Consider the following 8,458-nt stretch of genomic DNA (forward strand, 5'->3'; position numbering starts at 1 on the left):
CTCCTATAGAATCCTGACAAACCTAAGAATATCTATAATTCTTCTAGATTTGTAGGATGTGGCCATTCCAATATGGCCCTTACTTTGTCAAGGTCCATACAAACCCCTTATTGGGATATTATATGTCCCAAGTATTTCACTTCTTTTGCAAAGAATTCACATTTGGATTCTTTTGCAAAGAGTGAATTATCTCTAAGTAGTTGGAACACTTTTTGCAAATGTTCCAAATGTTTTTTTCTGGTTTTACTATAAATAAGGATATCGTCTAGAAATACTACAGCAAATTTCCCTAAATATGGCCTTAAGACACTATTCATAAGTGTCATGAAAGTTGTTGGAGCATTTGTTAATCCAAATGGCATTACTTTAAATTGATAGTGTCCATACCTAGTACAAAATGATGTCTTAGGGACATCTTCTTCCCTAATTCGTACTTGATGAGATCCTGATCTTAAATCAATTTTAGTAAAGTATTTTGCTCCTTGCAATTGATCAAAGAGCTCATCAATGCGAGGCATAGGATACTTATTTTTTATGGTGATTTTATTTAGTGCTCGGTAATCTATGCATAAACGCATAGTACCATCCTTTTTATTTACCAGTAAAACTGGTGCAGACCAAGGTGAACTACTTGTTTGGATTTGGCCCTTTCTAAGATATTCCGTTAACTATCTTTCGAGCTCATGTTCCTCTGTTTGACTAAGCCTATATGGGGGTTTACAAACAGGGGTAGATCAAGGAATTAAATCTATTTTATGATCCACTTCTCTTAGAAGGTAAACCATCAGATAAATCAGACGAAAAAACATCTTTAAATTCAAACATTAAATCTTTTAAAGAAGATTTATACTTTTTAACATTATAAAAAACAACATTACTTCTTTCCGATGCAAAAGACATAAAATCACCAATAAAAGTAAGTTCTCAAAGATATACCTCGCATTGTTCTTGGTGTAGTAGTCATTCCAATTCCATCGAACAAATAAGAGGAGAGTTAGGCACATCATGTTCTCCTTGAATCTGAAAGACTCTACCCTATTTTTCAAACATAATGGAGTTATTAAGATAACTCCTCTATAAGCTATGCCCAAGACTATATAGCCATTCTTGACTAAGCACTACATCTATTCGATCGAGATGCATGATTTGGAAATCCAAGGCATCGTGATAGCCTTGAATATCCATCTCTACACCATATATCATGGTGTCCCAAACTTTTTTATCACTTCCCTTTGCCAAAGAGACCTCATATTTATGGGCACTGGGACCCTCAGGCAATTTTAATTTCTTAACTAATGAGTAGTTTAAGAAATTATGTGTTGCACTATCATCGACCATCACTCTTACTCTTTTCCCCTTAATTTTTCCATGCATTCTCATCAAATCATGAGGACCAAAGGTGGGTTGCCACATTGCCGATGATAGACAGCACATATGGGTGCTATCCTCATGATAGACCTCTACCTCAGTGTACTTTTCAGTACCATTGAGTAGTAACACTTGCACCACATGCACTTGTTTTTATTGAGGTCTATTTGGGGCTTTAGCTCCCACTGGTTTATTTTTAGGACAGTTCCAAGTAGCATGGTATTTGCCCAGACATTTGAAGCAAAGATTTTCTTGCCTGGCCCTTTCATAATCCTCTTTTTTTAAGAGAGGATAATTTTGTGTTTGAGGTTTCTTAGGTGGTGCCTAAGGAACCTCCTTCTTAAAGTGCCCCTTCCTTTTCAACTTGGAAAATTTATTGAACTTTGGAACAAAACCTGTTTGCTCCGAAGTTCCAATTCTGAATTTCCCCATCGTTTCATCATATATTTGGGCATACTTAATGGCTTCCTCAAAGGTCTTTGGAGAATTTCTTTTCACCTCAACCTTATAAGTGTCTTTGAGACCTCTCACGAAACCCCTTATCTTTTGGAATTCATCAATTCCCTTTAGCTTAAGGACTGCCTCCCTATAATTTGCTATGTACTGGACTAGAGTGTTTTTACCCATAGTGCAATTGTCCCAAGCCTCCCACGCTCTTTCTAATTCATTTTTCGGTAAAAACTCTTTTAGGAAGGCTTGTTCAAACTCAGTCCAATATCTAGGAATTTTATCACTCTCCCTGAAACTCATCCACCATTTATAGGCTTTATTTCCAAGGGAAAGACTTGCTTCCATGACTTGATTTTCAGGAAGTGTATTCTTGAGTTGATGAAAGTCTTGCCATTTTTGCAAGAACATATTAATCGCATCTTTATTATGCTCCTTTTCTTCCCCATTGAAAATTGGCAGTTTTAAGTCCTTAAGGATGTTTGAGGTTTCTCTAAGTCGAGAGGTAGACCTCTCAACTTTATTAGGAGGAATCGGTGATTTGTTAGTAATAGATACCGATTGAGAATCAGCTATCTTAGTTATAGCTTCAGCTAGGGTTTTTAATGTTTCATTGATAACCCCTAACTGTGTTTCTATATTTTGTGTTCGAGTTTCAAGTTTAGTGAATTCCGCATACGGAATTCCATAATCACCATAATCAATATCCTCCATTTCTACATTATCCTCTTGAGTTTCAGTTTGTACCTCCTCATGTATTTCCTCTCCAACTATCGCTTTTCCCTTTCTAGCCCTTTCCTCGGCCTCCCTATTCTTATCATCCCTTTTTGGAGTTGTCATTTTAAAAATGTATATTTTTCAAAAAATGTAAAGCAAAGCGCTTTATGTCAGAGAGAAAAATATAATGCCCACTTCCCTAGTATTTGTTTGAGGTGGATTTGTCTTGGAAGTCGACATGTCCTCTCACACTTTTAATTCTTGATCTCTCGTCTCGATCCCGTTCTTTGTTACTCTTTGCTTCGAATTTTCGACCCATTCTTTGATCTTCTTCTTTGAGTTTGGTGAGGCTAAGGAGATTGGAATGAAGAAGAGGGTGAAAAGACTTTGAAAAGAGAGGGGGGGAATTTGAGAGTTTAGAGACAGGTATAAATGCTCTGATGAGGTGGCTTTTGCCAAAGGTTTCTTAACCCTTTGGATGACATGACTCTGTGCTTTTTGAGATAGACGACCAAATGGTAAATTGGCGAAATGACGCACAGCTTTTCCTTCACTTCTCTATAACTCTTTGTACTTATGATTTTGTTTTGGAAGGTCTACAAGTCCTTCCTTCTTGTGCTAGAAATTGGCAGCAAATCTATTGCAATGGACATTCGGCTGTAGACTTCGCATATCATTTGTGTCTTCCAATTCGTTATTCCATAAGTCACCTCTGATAGTCTTGGCGAGTCTGTGAAAAAAGTTTGGCTGGTCACCAAAAGCTATCTTAACTTTGCAATTAGCCTTGGAATCCCTTTGCTCATGTCAAAAACTTAGAATAGAATCTCTGCTAGCCCCTTGCAGACAACTAATGCTTATTTCAATGTTATGGGTCTCCAAATCCTTTCCATCAGCTGCTCCGTGACTTATTACTTGATAAGTTCTTCATCCTATCAGTGCAAACTATCATCCCTCCAATGAAAGCTTTGACATAGACTCTGATTTCCCCTACACAACTACGGTGTCATGACCGTGGCTCTGATACCAATCTTACAACACCATAAAGAGGGCTTAATTTGAGTTCTCCACCCAGCCATGACTTTCCAGAGTGCTCCCCCTCCTTCGATACCGTGAACTCCCTTGTTTCTTCTCTTTTCTTTTTGGAGCATCTCTTTGGGAGCCTCCCCTAAACCCAGTGCATGCCATGTGCTCTTCCTATGATGCCAAGTGTCATTTCCAAGGTCCTTACCCTTTTAAGCCCTCTTGGGATCCCTCTTAATGCTAGATCTATTTTACCTAGGCATTAATTATGAAGATAGTGGGAGAGAGGGAAGGAGTCTCACTTGCGGCTTTCTCACATACACAATGGGGGAATACACACAAAGGTGGAGGCTGAAAACAGTTTTCCTCTTCTTAGTTGTGAAAGCCAAAAGAACTCTAGTACAAAGAAATAGAAGAACCCTATATGTGGGTAAACTAAGGTGGCATACTAACTGAGCCACGAACTAGAGTAGATAAGGATAGCTGTCATCCAGCTATTATTCATGGGCGGTGTACCAACCGCATCTGCAGCTAACAAGTCGGTGACGTAAATGCACAACGGTCACCCTAGCATATCATGAGTGGAGCTCGATATCTCAACACTCCCCCTCGAGCTCAATCCCAATTCTTGCACACTAAGCAGGTCTCTGAACTTGCGCAGCTTCTCTGTGCCCAATGCCTTCGTGAATATGTCAGCTACCTGATCCTCTGTGCTGACATAAACTAGATCAATGAGACCTAGTAAAACCTTCTCCTGCACATAGTGATAATGCACCTCAATGTGCTTTGTTCTAGCATGATAGACTGAGTTATTTGCCAAGTGTATACTGCTCATGTTGTCACAATAAATGACAACTGGCCCATCTGTAGACTGATGCATATCATAAAGTAGCTTATGCAACCAAGCTACCTCACATGCAGCCATTGTTGCACCCCTATACTCAGCCTCTGTGCTCGACAAGGCAACTATAGGTTGTTTCTTACTGCTACATATCCACTGGTAGATCGTCTATTAAAAATACTACCAACCCAATTAGCATCAATGTATCCATGCAACTGTATCTGAACCCCAACCTCATAAAATAGTCCATACTACAATGTGGACTTCACATACCTGAGTATGCATCTAGCCACATCCAAATGCGGTTTCCTTGGAGCCTGCATAAATTGACTTACCAATCCAACAGCATAGCTTAAATCTAGCCTGGTAATAGTCATATAAATAAAACTTTCTACTATGCATCTATACATAGTAGGGTCTTCCAGAAGCTCACCTGCATCTGTGCTCAGCTTCACATTCTGCTCCAAAGGAACTGAAATAGGCTTACAGCGTGTCATCCCATATTTGGACAGCATGTCCAATCCATACTGCCTCTGCAAGAGCTGTATCCCACTTGGTGATCTAATCACCTCAATGCCCAAGAAATAACGCAACTCTCCCAAATCCTTCATCTCAAACTTCTACTTCAATAGCATTTTCACATGAAGGATATCTTCATCACTATCACCTGTGATGATCAAATCATCAACATAAATGACAAGCAGCATAATACCTTTCTCTGTTTTTCTCACATAGAGTGAGAAATCTGCCTTGGAAATCTGAAAGCCAATAGTAACAAGATATTGTCCTATCTTGTCAGACCATGCTCTAGGTAGAGTAGTTTGACATTGTGATAGTCACACTAAGGTCCACATATCTAATCTCAATAGTACTCAAAGTTGCCATTTGCTTCAAGCCATACAAGGCTTTCTTCAACCTGCAAACAAACTCAAGATGAATAGCATGAACATAACCTGGTGGCTGCTCCATAAAGACCTCTTCTTGCAAATAACCATGCAAGAAGGCATTCTTTACATCCATCTAATGTAAAGACCATCCCTTTGATGCAGCCATAGCAATGACTGCTCTTACAGTTGCCATTCTTGCAACTGGACTGAATGTTTCTTCATAATCAATGCCATATGTTTGTGCATACCCCTTGACAACTAATCTTGCCTTGTATCTGTTCACAGAACCATTTGCATTGTGCTTGATCTTATAAACCCACTTACAACCAATTGCATTCTTGTCTTTAGGCAAAGGCACCAATTCCCATGTAGCATTTGCTTCCAAGGCATCCATTTCTTCATCCATGGCTTTCTCCCATTTTTCATTTCCCATGGCTTGCTCAAAAGAAATGGGTTCTGGTTCCTATATCACTTTGACCATATAGGCATAGTGAATGGCTGTAAATCCATCATATTTCAGCCTATCCACAGGATACCTAGCTCTGGTAGACCTGTGCAAAATAGGCTCACTTCCAGATGCTTTTAAAACATCCCTGGTCTTCCTTACTCTAGGTGTAACAATAGAAGGAATACCCAACTCATCATCAATGCTCTGTTCTGAGCCATTGGATTCACCATCCACATAAGAGTGACCTGCATTCACATCAAACATGGGCTGATCTACCTTCTCTTTTCCTTTTCGTGATACCTATGTACCACTATCTGCATTGCTTTGAGGAGATTCCCTTGATCTCAATCTGCCTGTCCATGGCGAAGTATGTGAACCATTGCTAGAGGACACTGCAGGTCCAGTGATATTTTGTGATTGCTGATGTGAATTCTGTGCGGCATTACCATTTTGTGCATCTACATCAATCATCACATTTACTGGTTTATACCAGCTTCTCATCTCATAAAACACAACTTCTCTGCTCATTGTAAACTTACGAGTAGAAGGGTTATAGCATCTATACCCTTTCTGCTGTGCAGAGAATAACCAATAAAGACACACTTCTCAGCTTTTGGATCCAACTTGGACCTCAACTCATCTGGCACATGAACATAGGCAATGCAACCAAAAATTTTCAAATGAGAAATATCTGGTTTCCTACCAGTATACATCTCCTCTGGCGTCATGCCATGTTTTGTTGTAGTGGGAGTCCTGTTCATTATGTAAACTGCTATAGCAACTGCTTCAGCCCAATAATAATCTGGTAGATCGTTTTCATTTAGCATGGCCCAAGATACCTCTCCAATATGCTTGTTTTTCCTTTCTACAAGTCCATTTTGTTGTGGGGTATGACTGCATGAATATTGCTGCTTTATGCCATGCTCTTGCAGGAACCTTGCAAACTCATTTGAGAGGTACTCTCCCCCTCCATCTGACCTTAGGCATTTTATTTGCAGGCCTGTTTCTTTTTCAACCATAGCCTTAAAAGCTTTGAAATGCCCAAACACTTTACTTTTCTTTCTCATAAAATACACCCAAACTTTTCTGCTGTAGTCATCAATAAAAGTGATAAAATAGTGATAGCCTCCAATAGATGCAGCTTTAGTAGTCCACACATCAAAGTGGATTAATTCCAATGGCTTTTTACTCTCTTGAACATGCCTAGGAAATGGTTTCCTTGCCTGTTTTCCAAATTGACAGGCTTCACAAACCTTATGCATTTCTGCAACCTTGAATTTAGGCAATCCTGCAACAATATTTTGGGCTTGCATTGATTTAAGTCGCTATATATGACCAATGCGTTTATGCCACATATCAATATCTGCAACTACACTGGTCCCATGTGCAAACATTGCTGCACTCAATTCAGGCATGTCTGCATCCAACATAAACATCCTGCCCTTCTTCTTTCCTTTTGCTATCAAGCGACCGTTATTTTTCATATCCTCAACAAAGCATCCATGAGGATTAAATCTAACATGCAAGCCCTGCTCAACCATTTGACCAACAGAAACCAGGTTCTTGGTGATGTTCGGGACATGAAATACATCAGACAGTTATTTCTTTTTCCCATCATGCATAGACAAAGGAATTTTACCAATCTGCACAATAGGATGTGCAGTATCATCACCAGTCTCCGCAAATCTTGGTTTTTCCATTTTCCTTGCATCCTGCATCCATTCTGCATGACCTGTCATGTGGTTTGACGCACTTGAGTTAACATACCACACATCATTTCGTTCTTCTGCACTTGTCACAGAATTGGTCATGTGCTGCACCATAAATAGATGCTCATTTCTGTCATCACCCTATCTACTAGAAGATGTATAATTGCCTTGCTGCAATTTTCCATTCATAATGTCATTCTGCTTTTTGTAGTAGTCCTTAGCCATATGACCCATTTTACCACAGTAGTAGCATTCAACATTGCTGTTTGCATTTTGGCCTCTCTGCCATCCACCACGGCCTCTTTGGCTCCCCCAGCCTCTAGAGTTACCACGTCCTCCTCCATAGGACTGGTTTTCTTGAGTTTGCTGCATATTCTGATTTCTACCATGGCCTCCAGATCGGCCTCCTCTACCTCTGCCTCTACCTCTTTCAGCATTTGAGTAGAAGACATTTCTTTTGAAGTTCCTCCTGAAGAAGATGCACCCCCATTTCTATGCTCTTCAGAAATTAGAAGATCAAACAACTCTTCAAAATCAAGAAATTTTTCACGGACGGCAATGGATGTCCGGAACTATGCATAATCCTTTCCTAGACCATTCATCATCTTCCACTGGCGACCCAATGGAAGCAAGTGCATCTGCGATTTTCTTCACCTTCATGTGGTAGTCATTGATGCTCATATTTTCTCTCTGCACATTGTGCAACTCCTGCTTGAGCTGCATTTTCCAACCTTGCGTATTTGTGCTGTACATTTTTGCCAAAGTATCCCATGCCTCCTTTGGCGTACTTGCATCTTAAATATGCACAATCATAGAATCCGAAATATTGATAGACAGCCAGTACATAACTTTTCTAGCTCTCTCATGCCATCCTTTAAATGCCTGCATTTCCTGCTGATTGGGAACATTAGGAAGAACTGGTTCTTCTTCATTTCCTGTAATGAACTCCCCTTAGCCTTTTCCCATAAGGGAATTCGTCATTCTAAACTTCCATGCCTGGAAGTTATTCTTGTCAAGCTTT

Source organism: Dipteris shenzhenensis, chromosome 24 (genome assembly GCF_047967505.1).
Source record: "Dipteris shenzhenensis isolate YYH24624 ecotype China chromosome 24, Dip_SZ_1.0, whole genome shotgun sequence".
Classification (NCBI taxonomy): Eukaryota; Viridiplantae; Streptophyta; class Polypodiopsida; order Gleicheniales; family Dipteridaceae; genus Dipteris; species Dipteris shenzhenensis.